Source organism: Bactrocera latifrons, unplaced genomic scaffold, assembly GCF_001853355.1.
Source record: "Bactrocera latifrons isolate USDA-ARS-PBARC rearing strain unplaced genomic scaffold, ASM185335v1 scaffold_19, whole genome shotgun sequence".
Lineage (NCBI taxonomy): Eukaryota > Metazoa > Arthropoda > Insecta > Diptera > Tephritidae > Bactrocera > Bactrocera latifrons.
In genome coordinates, this window is record NW_017535407.1 from 779,089 (window position 1) to 793,900 (window position 14,812).

Genomic DNA, 14,812 nt, shown 5'->3' on the forward strand with positions numbered 1-14,812 from the left:
CCTTCACAAAAAAAAAATATATATATATAAAAAGTTTGATTAGAAATACGAAAAGACTTTTTCGACTAGCCAATTTATGGACTATATTAGGCGTAGACTATTTTCTATTGTCCAAAGCGGACCATTATAGCATATAGCTGCCATAACAACTATCTAATCAATATCAAGCAAAACTTTTCTATAACCTTTAATGCGAAAAATTCAACTTTGGAGGGTTTCATAGTTATACCCTGAACAGGGTATATTAAGTTTGTAACACCTGGAAGGAAGCGTCGGAGACCCTACAAAGTATATACTATATAAATGATCAGTATGTCGAGCTGAGTTGATTTAGCCATGTCCGTCTGTCCGTATATATATGAACTAGTCCCTCAGTTTTTAAGATATTGTTTAGAAATTTTGTATGCGTAATTTTCTCTTCAAGAAGCTGGAACTGCCGATATCGGACCACTATAGGATATAGCTGCCATACAAACTGAACACATAGTTACTAACATAAATGCACCTGTGAAGGGTATTTAGCTTCGGTGCAACCGAAGTTAACGTTTTTTCCTGTTTTCATATACACACTGCTACGAGTTTGACGAAATCAGATTAGTTTCAGGATATTTGCTTTGTCTAACCAACTCGCGTTTCCTACAGGGCATGCACCAGTATGAAAATATAAATACAAATACACATATATTATGTTTTATTAACATTCCGCTCAGAGTGATGTTTATGAAAACAGAATACTTTGCACTAATTCCAAATATTTATTTTCATAACACAATAGAAAATTAAAGAGGTTGGAAATATTTGCATTTAAAATGCCAAAAATCGCATGAAAACAAAGTGAAAACATAATATTAAAATATAACCACTTAATGATTAATTGCTCACATTACGGTTTCAATGCGTTGGAAATGTTGTGAATGCGCTTTTCTTTGCCAAAGCTACACTCAGATGACAACTCATGTGGATTTTGTGGGAAAATTGGAGCGTAAAACCGCATAAATTGTAACATGGCTGAGGGCAACAAAAAAGAGCAAATACATGTGTGTTTGTGTGCGTGCGTGTGTGTGTAAGTTGGGCAATTATGATTGTTTAAACACGAACTATAGAAGTGACACTTACACACATACACAAATACATACATACACACATATATCGAATGAGTTAATTTATAATCGTATTTTTGCTAACCGCTAGCAGCTGGCCGTTGTTGACACTCACACACACACGTACATTTGACTGTTAGCAAGCACTTTATTTGCATATTGCTCTATTTACATAATCTGCTCTTCTTTAAAGTGTTGTTTTTTGCCAGCAAATTAATTATAGGTAAACTGAAATATGGTAATATTTTACATATGCACACACACATACATATATATAAATAGAAAGGTATTTTTCTCTTTGACATTTTCATGCAGAATTTCGAAATTTCAATTCCAGCTTATCTTGATATGAAATCTGTGTTCTAAAGTATTTGCTAATGCGTCCTAACCAAAGCAATAAAATGCGATAACAACAGCAATTGCATTATAATAATAACCATGCGTGACAAACATGTCTTTTTCCCCCCTATGTGTGTGTGTTTTTAGACGGATACGAGCGATATCGTGTTCATTTCACCGCAACGGGTGGTGCCGTGTGTGTGTATCGCCACCGCAGGTTACAACAATTCAATTTGTTGTTTTTGTGCTCGCAACTGTATAAGCTGTCAAACTTAAAACTAAACTGACACACACACATGCACATACATACCAATGCCCACTTGCATGCAATAAAGGTCGCTTAGCTCAAAGTGTGTTGTACAGGGCGTATAATTTACCAGTCGGTTGGACAGTTTTTATTTGATTGCAACCACAGCAACAACAAGTGTATTTGTGTATGCACAAACCGTAAATGCGGTGTTGACATTACAACATCAATCATTTGGTGGAGAAAAACTTGTGCGCTTGTAAAGCCTAAAAAGCAGCGCCCACAAATATGCAACAGTCGAGCAAACTAGCGGTCAGTAGGGTTGTTATACATGCATACATACATACAAGTTGATAAACTTTAAGCATTTGCATTACGTATAAACCTATGAAGATTTGAAAATTATAATATTTTTAAATCAAATATATTTTAGAACTTAATCTTTGTGTCTGTAAAATATCGTAATATTTAAGGGGCTATACCAGTGTGACGCATGAAAAATTGGCCGATTTTCATGTTTTTGTTAAGAGAAAGTACGTGATTGAACATTTCGAACTTCTTTCAACGTAATAAAGTATATTTTCAGCTATATTAAAAATTTTTTTTTTTTTACAAAAATGTTGAAAAATAACGGAGTGTCAAAAAAATGTGCCCCAACTGCTGGCATGATTTCGGCCCAATGAGTAGCTAAAACAAAAAAATTGTATAAGTTTATTAAACTTAAAAATATTTTCTATAAAATAACCTACGGTCCTTGAAAAACATCGAATATTAACAAAATGGCGTAATTTTGAAAAAAAAATTAAAAAAATGTTTTTTTAGGTAAAAATGGTCGTTTTTTTAATGCCAAATTGGCAATTTTCAACCAATCAAAAAGATTGTAGGTAGGTTCAAAAATACTCAGTTTCAATGTGAAGTAGAGCGGTCAATTTCTCGTTGAGTTATGATGTCAGAAATTTGGGAAAATGTCGTTTCGAGAAAAACGCGTTAAAAATTTCACTTATATGTATTTGCTTGCACCTTCGAGCGGTCGCTTTTTAGAACGCTGCCAACCAAAAACTATTCAGGATACGACATTTCCTATTTCACAGAATATTTATGGAAATATAGGCTATCGAAAAAGCAAATAAATTTTTTTTTTTGTGAAAGTGTCACACTGGTATTTATGGAGTCATTCTGATAAGTAGTTGGTCCACTAAAGAAACACAATTTCTCAGTATAGTTGCCTTTAAGCTCGATGCACTTGAACTATATCACGTACCGCATATAGTTCAAAGCGGTAAATTTTAGGTAGAGATATGCTCATCGTCCAAAATTTGACACCGTCTCCTATAAAGCCCTTCTGTGCCATCTTTAGTGAAAAATTTGTATGTAAAGTTTTTTGTAGTTTCAAATGAAATCGTTATATGGGGAATTGGCATCATCGGTGCCTCCTCTAAGGAATCGTCTCTCACCCTGCAGCCACATTTGCACTACTTTGCAGTGGCGTTCCATTTTGCTCATTGAGAGATTTACATCTGCAAGAAAGACTGCATCGAAATGTTTGATAATCCCCCAGTCAAAGACTTTTCCCATGTTGTGGAAGTATTTTTTGAAATATCCGTGACTGGAGAACATCTGGTTGAGTAAAAGTCGACTTCCCCATGAGTTTAGATTTTTTATTAGTCTGACCGTCCATCTGATGCGACTCTCGTTCTACCATCTTCTGAGGGCAACGGTGCGGTGCACTCTGGCCACTTCCTTACGCTGGGGCCATTAGTCAGCTGAGTTGTTAGTTGGTTTTCACTGCCTTTGCTGCGGCATGCTGAATTTGTAACGAGAAGCTTAGGCTGGGGTCCAGTCTTACACCTAGGTGGTTTATATTTAGAATATCCATAGACGTTTGTATACTTATTTCGATGGGTATGTGCTTATTTGTTAGCAGTAATAGCTTTGTTTCTTTTTTCTGTGGCGAGTTGAAGGTTGTGTGAGGACAGTCATGCTTGCGTCCGTGTCATGACCTGATTAAGCTTTTTCGCGCTTCTTTTGTACCTCTTACTGTAATTAATCCGCAATGTCGTCCACGTAGCCAATTAAGCACGATTCGTCTGGCATTTCGAGTTTTAGTATAGCGTCTTGGCTGATGTTCCACATGTGTGGGCCTAGAATAAGTCCTTGTACTGCTCCTGACGTGACCACTAACTGTCGTGATCCCTCTTTTGCTTGGTACAGCAGTTTTCTGTTACTGAGCTAGCTCCGCAGCTCTGAGGTAGTTGAGGATTTCAATGCTTTCTGCAAGAGCGTCGATCATATCCATCCATGTAGTCCTGTTGAAAGCGTTTCGGACATCTAAAGTCACCAGCAACATTATTCTCTGGTACTTATGTCAACCACGCTTCTACACTTTCAATGACGCATTTTAAAGCTCCTAGAGGATCATGCATCCCTAACTTAAGCCACAATATTTATACATACACATGCATGTACGGTAAATAAAATAATGTTTAAAACATTATGTCATCACAAAGGGTCACTTCGTAAATCCTGCTAACCCTTGAAAGAAAGCTTCGGTCAAATACATCTCAAAACACAAATACAAAAACATATACATATACAGCATATAGTACATTATTTATGCATATTTATGTAGCTGAAAAATTCATGTGTTTATGGGAATGCTTGAAGCATATCATTCACGGAGGAAACTAATGTTTTTAAGTTTGTCGAAATAGGGTGACAATTTAATTTATGTAACTGTGTCGCTAACGGTCTTATTTGAAATTGCAAATGTGTTGTGAAATTCTGTAATTCAGTTCTTTAAGTTAATGGCGGAGAATGTGTGGAGAATAAGAGAAAAATTGAAATAATTTGTGAATGTATATGTAAAGAAGTTAAAGTCGTATGTGGTTGAAATGAGGCTATAAAGAGTCGTGAAGGTATGTGCGCCATTTAAACAGAATCTAGCAAGAACTTAAGTAAAAAAGTTATAGTACAATTCCCTTATAATAATTTAATTATACGTTCTTGCATAGAGTCCTGCTTCTTAATTCAAGGTAGACATATCGAAATCAGTATGTCCCTTGTAGTGAAGTTAGAGAACATATGAGCAGTGTTAATAATTTTATTTTACTAAATAATACTATATATATATCTCACTAAGATTTTTTAAGATGTTTCTAAATACAACTGTAAAATTCCAACTGTACCAATGCTGCTCACAAGGCAGTCGGGTCTAGCTAACCTAAACATACCGGATTTTTAACCAGAAATAATTGTTAAAAGTATCCTACATAGTTTAAGAGGATCTAAGTGTAAGTTTTAAAGGGGTTTGTAATTTTTCTAGAAATTTTTCAGATATAAAAAACCTCATTTATAGCAAATTATGTGTTATATGCAATTTATATACCGTTTGATCAAAATTTGACCCGGATTAATCTCTATATATCAATTAGTGTTCGCTTAGGAACTGTTTGTTCACGAAAAAAATCATCGATTACCTTATACAGCTGTAAATAAGCCATTGGCAAAAGGTGGGATCTCTCACCGAAAGTGGTCCTCTTGTTCTCCGACAGCATAGTCAAGCCCATTATGCCTTTACGAAAGCGATCGAAAAAGGAACACGTATACTTTGACTTCATACCGGATCATTTGGATTACGTATTTGCCAAAACGAGTTCTGGTGGCTCCTTCTATGCCCATAAACCGGCGATGGAGTTGTGGGTGGGAAGCAGTCGTTAGAGGCGAGGGGCAGTGAGTTTCTTTATGGATGGGTCAAAGCTTGGGTAGAAGGTTTGTGGAGAGGTTTACTGTTAGGAGCTCTCTATCAACTTCATTTTCGGACTTCCTGACTGCTGCTGGTGTTTTCCAAGCCAAGTTTGTAGCCATTAAAGTAGCTGTAGATTTATCGCTTCGGAGTGTAGCCTCCTTCAAATAGGTGACGGGTAGGTCAAGGAGTACCTGAACTTGTTATCAATGGCATTGAGTCTCTTTGTGATAAGATTGGTATGGATGCCAGGCCACAGCGGAATCGCAAGAAATTGGAAGGCTGATGAGCTAGCAAGGAAAGACACTGGAATTCGCGAAAGCTTGTCCGGCGCTGGGCCGCCATCGATACATGCGCTGTCGCAAAAGCATTTTGGCCCAAAATCGATCGCAGGAGAGCCAATCATCTCTTTGTCATCAATAAGGTCAACCTCTCTCAGGTTGTGGAGATTTAACAGGGCATTGCCCTATTGGTGTTTATGCTGTAAGGCTGAGATTCTTACCAGACGCAATTTGCTGGAAACAACTTAACACTTCCTTCTTGGCTGTCTGGCGTTTGGGGCCCAAAACTTAAATACTTGGGTGCGCACACTTTCAGATATCCTACCGAACTACTCTCTGGGTCATGCATCTATCCTAAACTAACATATTTATTTAAATAATGCCGTCTTGAAACAATTTTCTGTATCGGCTTGTTGTCTCTTTTTAAACTTGTTCAAAAATAAATTGTTTTATTTTTTAGACTTCGGATTTAGTACAAGTCACATTATTCAATTTACCTTCTCGGCTGATTGGCAGCTACACCTTTTTTCTTCCATCGTGAACATGAAGTAAATTAACCAACAGCTAGCCGAGTGTTACAGCGCATAGTCCATTACTTAATAAATATCTTTCACTTCCGGTGAATGAAAAACAGAAAGCGACAACAAATAACGTTAATTAAAAATCAAAATATAGTGTTCATTTCCTGCAGCAAAACCAATGCAATCTACAAAAAGAAAGGAAAAACGACAGAACATATTTCAGCTGTACACTAACACCGTGCAAACACGAGCTTTTTCTCGCGCTCCAATCCACTGCTACAGCAATTGGTTGACTGGGACCCGCGGCATTGGCAAAAGGTGGATACTCACCACCGCATTTGCATATTTGTCCATTTTTTGTCGTTCTTGCGGTGCAGCATATTTATGTATAATATTTTATGCTTGCACACAGCTGAGCATCGAGCATCGACTACCGTCCACTGAGCACCGACCACCGATCTCTGAGCCCTGAGCATTGCGCTCGAATACCGTCGGGGCACAAGCATTGCTGTCATTGTTGTCACTGGTGGCACTTGTGGCGCTGGTGTATTGACTTTATGACTGCACTGTTGCCGCGGAGATATGCAGAAGCTAAGGCAAAAACCACAGGTGTTAGGCTTGTGAGTGCAACGAGTGTATACGCACACATACATATATATCGCTTATACTTGCTTATATTTATTGTTATTATATAATATTTGGTGAGCTGGCGCAGGAAGAACAACATCTGTTATTTGCGTTTATGTTGTTATGCTTTATGAGCCTTCTCTACCCCTCTCCATTCTCTATTCTACATTATTTTATTTAGCTGATGGTGTATGCTAATATTTTATAGGAACCATTTTCATCTTATTCGGTCGTTGCTCCTTGGTACATATATAGAAAGAGTGATATAAATTGAAGTTACCACCGCTATCTAAGGTATATTGTGCGTTCCCCGCTGTCACAATGAGATCAATAAGCCCAGCACACTCACAAATTCCAATATACTGCTGGGCGATGATTGAGGCGTTGTGATTCCTATTCGTTTACATGGATCCAAAGACCTTCCTTCTACGTTTACAGATTAGCACCAGATGCTCAGGAGATTTCGACTCCATGTGCCAGGCTTGAGAGTTTAGACATGAGTCGTGTAAGTGGAATTTTCCCCTCGGGAAGTTGATTGCATTTTTGAAGCCATTGAGGTGATTACCACACATTCTTTGGTACATACTCTATCTGTACATTATGTTATCTAAAAAGTATATGGGTTAAGTTTGAATATGAGTATATAAAAGCAAGCATAAAGAGCTGAGTCGAGGAGCCATTGGAGAAAGTTAGGGTCTCTCACCGAAAGTTCTCCTCTGGCTCCACGACATCATAGTCAAGCTCATTATGTTCTATGGATTTGTTATTCGATAGTAGAGGGCTCTAGAAAGGACCACACTTACAAAGCAACTCGAGAGCTTTCAAAGGGCGGCGCTCATCAGCATGTGTGGTGCACTAATGTTCAATCTTGCAACTATCAACATATTCGTCTGTATGTACTCTAGCTAGTCCCATAGTTTTTGAGATACCGAACTGATATTTTGCAAATGTTCTTTGTCTATAAGAAGCCGCTCATTTGTAGAAATCGAATCAGTACTTATATGGAAAATTTTAATTTCTTCTGCAGATTTTATTGAAAATCTTCTGCTGAGAACTCAAATTATCGACAGTTCCATAGTCGATTAGAGCGGACTCCTTACGCCTCTCTGAGTATTCAAAAGATATAAATTTTTAGGGAGCTCGATTAACTAACCAATTGCACAAACAGGGAGCGTTGAGTTCTTTCTTGACAAATCGGGAAAAGCAGGTCAAAGGTTCAGTTTTTAGTTAATATTTTTGAAATGTTTATAGAAAATACTAAGTAGACGTACTTCTTGCAGACTAAAACTGGAGTTCTTCGAAACACATAGGAATCAACTAATGTTTCAGCTGTTCAAACAGAGATATTCAGTTTCTTTGTCAGACAAATCAGCCTCGTACACTCTCCTAACCATGGAATATCACATATTTTCTTTCTCTTGACGAAAGCTGGTGGGACGACATCTTTAAGTTCAATGATTTAATAAAAGTTTAGAGGAAGTTTTGTTACTTATATGGGGGTTTACGACCTAAGAATGAAATTGAAAACGTAATAATTTTCACTTAGAAAAGATAGAAGAGAGTTCGAATAATATTGCCAATGTGATGTCGGATCTGTTGCTTACAGTGGCAGCAAAGTACCAATTCGGAAAAGGTGTAGTCCCTTGGAACGCGCGAAGAAACGCTCTCTGTGAATAGTTAATAAGAAATAATTTCAGAAGAACATTATAGTTCGCAGATGGAAATCTAATTGTATGGAATTGTTGGTAGTACCTCCACTCGACACTTTTGGTTCTCAAAGGGAATTCATATTCATATTCTCGAGTTGGCTTCAAAGTGACTGCTCAGGAGACACCATGACCAAAAGCACAAAATGAAGTAATTATGTATATTTCATTCAAAATACTTAGCTTATTAATCAAGCTCGAAATTGATGCAGTTTCCGATGATGCCGCACAGATCTGGTGCTGGAGTCATACATATTGTTCTCACCCATATTCATCTTAACTCTTAGTATGGGGTTTCACTTGAGCTTACTTCTGCTGTGGTTGTTGTAGCGGCAGAATCCAGCGGAGTTGACAGTCCTTGGTCGGATAAAAAGTTTGGTTCTATTTCAATTACGTAGACCCGACTATCATGAGAACGGGGTTCGTGCTTGAGTTTATCTTGGTCGTAACTGGAAAACTTGTTGCTTTACAATTTGGTTTCTTTTCTTGTTAATCAGTTATTTATTATCCTTTTCTGGTATTTTAAACATATACAGACACATAGTACATAATTGCGTTGTTAAAAATAAAGAGAAGAACAACAAGTAATGTAAGACAGAAAGCGCGTTTTTGCTTTTGTTTATTGGGATTTAGCTGGCGGCAACATTAAGGCCGGAAACGGTAGCAGTACTTGTTTGTATTTACGCTCAATGCACCGGCAACACCATGCAACACAGCAAAAGCGCCGTAGCTGCCAGCATTCAATGTTGGAAAAGCATGGCAATAGAATTCTCATTTGTTGTTGTTGTGGTGAGTGTGTGCAATTTTTACATGTTGTTGTTATCGCTTATACATTTTACATAGTTGTTCACGCCTTCGTTCGGCTCGAATGGCTGTAAGCCCGTTCAGTCATTTGGTCATTTATTGGCATTGGCATGCGGTGGCTCAACTCCTCGGCTTAATATTTGTGCATAAATTTTTATGTATTGACTCGCTTGCAGTCAACTGCTTTTGCTATATTGTCGAATATGTAGGAAGTGTAAATTTGTCGAAACAGCGTGTTAATACGAGTACGCAGATTTATTTACCTCTAAATAATACTTTGTATAAAATTTGAGTAGGCTCGTTTGTGTTTTTTTTTTTTTTTGTTTGTAAATTAATTATAGCAAAATTTATTCTTTACGTGCTTGGCGTATTTGGAATAGCCTTGAGAACCGAGGGGTATGCTGCTTGGATCCCCTCTGTCGTCTCAAAATGCTTGCCTTTCAACGCCCTTTTCAGGCAAAGAAACAAGTTTTTTTGATAAATTTAACATCTGGGCAATTAAACGAATACTTAGTCGACGATGTGTGTTCAAAATTTTTCGCACACCGGCTCCCAGCACGGTCTTCATCCGCGATCTCTTCCGGATGCTCCAAAAAGGAATGGTGCCACCGAAACACACCACTTCGAACCTTCTTATAGCGGGGCAATGAAACATCTATTCGAACGACCCTGATTGGGGAATCGGGTTTGCCATGTTTAGTTGGTACACTTTCACTATTGTTCACCAGCCTTCCTCCATAACTTCAGTATGTTCTGAACATCACCTCCTAGATAACCTTTTTGGGTCCTGCCAGTGTATGCTCCGGTGTTGAAACCTTCCGTTCGTCGCCGCATCTTTTCGTAGAAGTTTCGAGCATTACTTCTCTCGGCCATTTTCTGAAGATCTTCAGACTTATGAATTTCCGACTGATTCTTTGTTTGTCCGCAAAATCTCGGTATATATCCCACCGACATGGCAGTTCTAATCGGATGAGCTCTCTTTAGTCCTTTCCTTGGTAATTTCGCTTGCAGCTGTACGTGAGGTGCTTGAAATGCCATCCCAAAGCTTCTGTACAAGTATGCAGAGTTGTTAATGATTGCTCTCAGAGAGCAGGAGTGCAAGTCGGGTAGAAAACTTGTCGGTTTTGATTGTACCTTCCATACATCGTATTTCGCTTGTGTTTTTTAATGGGTTGTTTTAATGTACAGAGGCGGCCGCGTATCTTCGCTACAACAAGATCAATGACTTTGGATACATGTCTTCCATCTGTCACAACATGATCGATCTGATTGGTGGTTTTTCGATTCGAAGACAGCCAATTAGCTTGATGCATTTTCTTATGCTGAAATCTAGTACTACAGATAACCATATTTGGGGTCCCTGCGAAGTCGATCAACCTCAACCCATTTTGGGATGTTTCCTCGTGGAGGCTGAATTTACCGACTGTTGCGTCAAAGATACTTTTCTTGGCTGCACTGGCGTTAAAGTTGCCAAGTCGATTTTGACATCGTGGCGGTGGCAGTTCTCATAGGTGTGCTCCAAGCGCTCATAAAAGGCATTTTTGGTCATATCGTGCTTCTCTTCCACCTGGTCGTGGGCCAAGTTAGTGTTATGTTGAAAACTGTTGGTTTGATGCGGATTGTGGCTAACCGCTCATCCACCGGAATGAGTGTCGGGACTCGACGATTGGGTCTTTCTCTCACCACGAATCCACACACTCCTTTGGTAGTCACACTATCGATAAAGTTTTTTGACATACTTTAAGTAAGATTATTCCGGAAAGTTTGTGAGTCACACAGTGACAGTGACAGAAGTAACCTTACGTAGCACATGAGTCATCGTTGTCCTTTAGGATGCCAGCGTTTGACGAAAATTTCAATAAGTTTTGTGGTCTCACTATCGATTCGTTCGCACTGTCTCATTCTGTGGGACCTCGAAATGATTTAAGTATTGCCATGCTAGTGTAGAGCAAGTGCACAAGAATGCTCTATTTTTTCCTTTCTCTTGACATGTACAGTAGTCTCTCAGCTCTATTCTTCAGGCGTGGTACACAGAAGATTTCAAGGCCTTAGAGAATTTCTCTAAAAGTGAGAAAGTAGACTTTAAAAAGCGAACTCCAAATCGGGACTCTTCACGGAAGAATGAATTCTCGATCTATATGGGTATAAGTATGTTCGAAATCAACTAAGTGGAGTGGAGATTATGTTTGCGACCTGTAATTTGGGTATTACGAGGTATTTTAAATTTTATACGAACTTTGAGACCCTATAAGTCAGTGTGACGAGTTGAATCGGTTTATATGTAAGAAAACTAGTCCAACAGGTTTTGAGGTGTTGATCGGAAATTTCGTACACGTTCTTTTCTTTTCAAGAAGCTGCTCATATATCGTATAAACCGACATCGATCCACTATAACATTTAGCAGCCATACAAACTGATTAATCAAAATCGAATATTTATTTTAACTAGTCATTCTTATCGAAGGAAGAATGTTGTAAGTCTCACAAGGTGCACACCTGGTATATTCTACACTTCAATATATAAATACAGTAAGTTTATACTTTTTACATAGAAAAAACATGTATTCGCAATACACAATGAACAACCCTTTACATAACCGTAACTTATGCTGCAGATTTCATTATAATAGAGCACAGCACTAGTGATTATGTTGACTTACCGAAAATCGCACATTTTATAAAAACCACAATGAAGTTATTATAAAGTGTTACGAACTTTCGCAATCTAAGCTGCGAATCTTGTTTATCAATAACTTTAAATCACATAATTTTAAGCGCCCAGCTTTTTGCCACGCCACCAACCACAACTTATCGCACCGCTCAAGCACTTTATTAAAATCATAACATACTTTGTGGCGCTTTTTAGCCACGCATTTGTCGCTTAGCTCACCTGCAGCGCTTGCGTGCTGGTTTTGCGAATAAATTTAATTATAATCTGAGGTAATTGCAGCGGATTAAGCGAATCGCTGTAACAAATGAGCGGCTAATGGTGGAAAGAGTAGCGAAAAGTTGTATCACATGTGAGCACATACATATGTATGTGTGTAGTTTTTTACAATAGTGTAGGTAACCAAAAACACACATAAACACAATGTGTAAATTACCGTTGTATGTAAATCCCGTTTTGTAAATAAATTATGTGCGAACTTCTGCGTAATTTTTTGAAAGCTTTCCATAAAAAGCGCGTCAACATGGGAGTTATGCACTTCGTATTTAGCAGCACGAAGCGGATATTAGCGATGTAAAAAAAAAAAACGCTTGGCTTAATAATTCAAAAATTTTATGTGTGCACCACGCTGTATCTGTAGTGAAACTTCATATTAGTTGCGAAAAATGGTAGTTTAGAACTAGTGCTTTGCTTGACTAAAACTGGACTAGTCACGAAAGCATCAGTTTTATATAAATTTTGGGCTTGACATTGCCTCGGAGCACTAACTTGTTACAGCGAAGACACGCGCACCCTCAGCGCATATCAACAAATACAAATAAGTTTCGATGTCTAGTAGCTGCAAACAATCTTTCTATTTCTCTTGCTCTCTGAGAGCACTCATCAGCGACTCGGTATAAAGGAACTGTGGAATTTCAAGCTCTTTACGTACAGCTGCAAAATAAAGTATTGGGTTTCGGAAAAGGCAAAATACAGATGGTTCCATGAGGAGTACGTGTCGCAGAGGATAGAAAACAGGGATGGGATAGATACGTAGAGTTGAAGAAGAAAGCGCTACATATTTGCAGACCAAATAGAGAGAGACCGAAATGCGTCAGTCCGAAGAGTTTGACAAGCTGACCACCATGGGTAATGCTTGAAAAATCTACGAAAATTTACGGGGACTAACAGAAGCATTCAAGACCGGACCACCTTCTTGAAGAACTCCTAAAGGTGATCTAGTAATTGATGCCTAGAGCATACTGAAATTATGGAGGGAACACTTTTCCAGTCTGCTGAATGGCAGTGCAACCATAGGAAGATTTATGGTCCTTTGCGCTTTGGCAACGGCGAATACTGCAGTCGATGGAACAATGAGCTGTACGAGATATATAGTGGGACGATATTGACATAGTTCAGCGAATTAAGAGACAGCGGCTACGCTGGCTAGGTCATGTCGTCCGAGTTAGTGAAAACAGAAGAGAGGAAAGAACGACTGGTACGCTTTTATAACCCCGGCTATAACCACGTAAGCGGTGCCTATGCTAATAAAGAAGAAGAAGAAAATAACAAAAAACAAATGAGAAGTTTCTTAAGAAGAAATGAATATGTGCGAAACTTCAGATCTATATCTGGAAAATTAAGAGATTAGTTAGCGCCTGTACGGACACTCGAACTAACATCGCTGAATTGATTCAGCTTATCGTGATAATCATTTATTTATACATTTATTAGATTCTCCGCCCATACTGGGTATTATAAGTTTCGTGTTAAACTTAATATATCCAAGTTCAGGTTATAAAAACTTCAGCTGCTTCTATGGAAAGGAGATAATCGGTTAATTAGTTAACCCGTACATATAGTACTAGTTGTGAGAGAGTATATAACTAGTTGATTTTACTACAGGGATACTAGTTGAGATATCGCTATATGTACATATATATAAATTTACTGGAGTAATTCACATTATTTTCCGAAAAAATTTGCAGGCATAGTATACGAGTATAAATTTAAAAATTTTCCATAACAAAATGCTCAAATTATCCAATATTCAAAAATTCAGATAATTTATGGGAAGATATAAACAAATGACATGTTTCATTTGAAACTTATTTATGACGAGAATGCTCTTGACGGGTCTCAAAAAATTATTTTTGTGTTTTCAGTTAATTTTTAGGTAGACCTCATATCTTAATTAATAACTCCCGTTTTTATTTAAAATATGGGCGACAAAGTTGGGTTTTTTAAAATGTATGAACATAGCGAGGAAAGCTTTTAAGCGCTATATCTCAGTATGGATGACTCCAGCGGGATTTTTGGAAAACTCCCGTACGTTCAATCCGCATTTGGCAATACGATTTAATCACGTTTTCTTCTGTAGAAGGCATTTTCGGGAGATCTGTGTGTAACTCATCAAAAATATACGAGCGAACGCGTTGAAACTTTTAAAATATATTTTTGACTGTCGCCTTTGAAAGAGAAGAGTCGCTACATACAGAATCGCAAGGCTCTGTACTTTTATTGCTAGATTTTCCTGGAACTTTTCAAGGTCCCATAGACCGATGCCTCTTGGGAAGCCCGAGCGGCTTCAGTCAGTACGAGTTGCTTCGAACGGCGCCGAATCGATTCTCCATGGTCTTCTTGTACACTCTTAGTTACGGCTGCTATATTTTCTTCATTCCATGCTGGACGTGGTCTATTCGGTTGAATATTATCCAACAATGAATGCTGGGTCTCAAGATGGGTGATGATGTTACGAACAGTAGGCTCAGCTGGACAAAAGTTGAGCGAAGCGCGCGA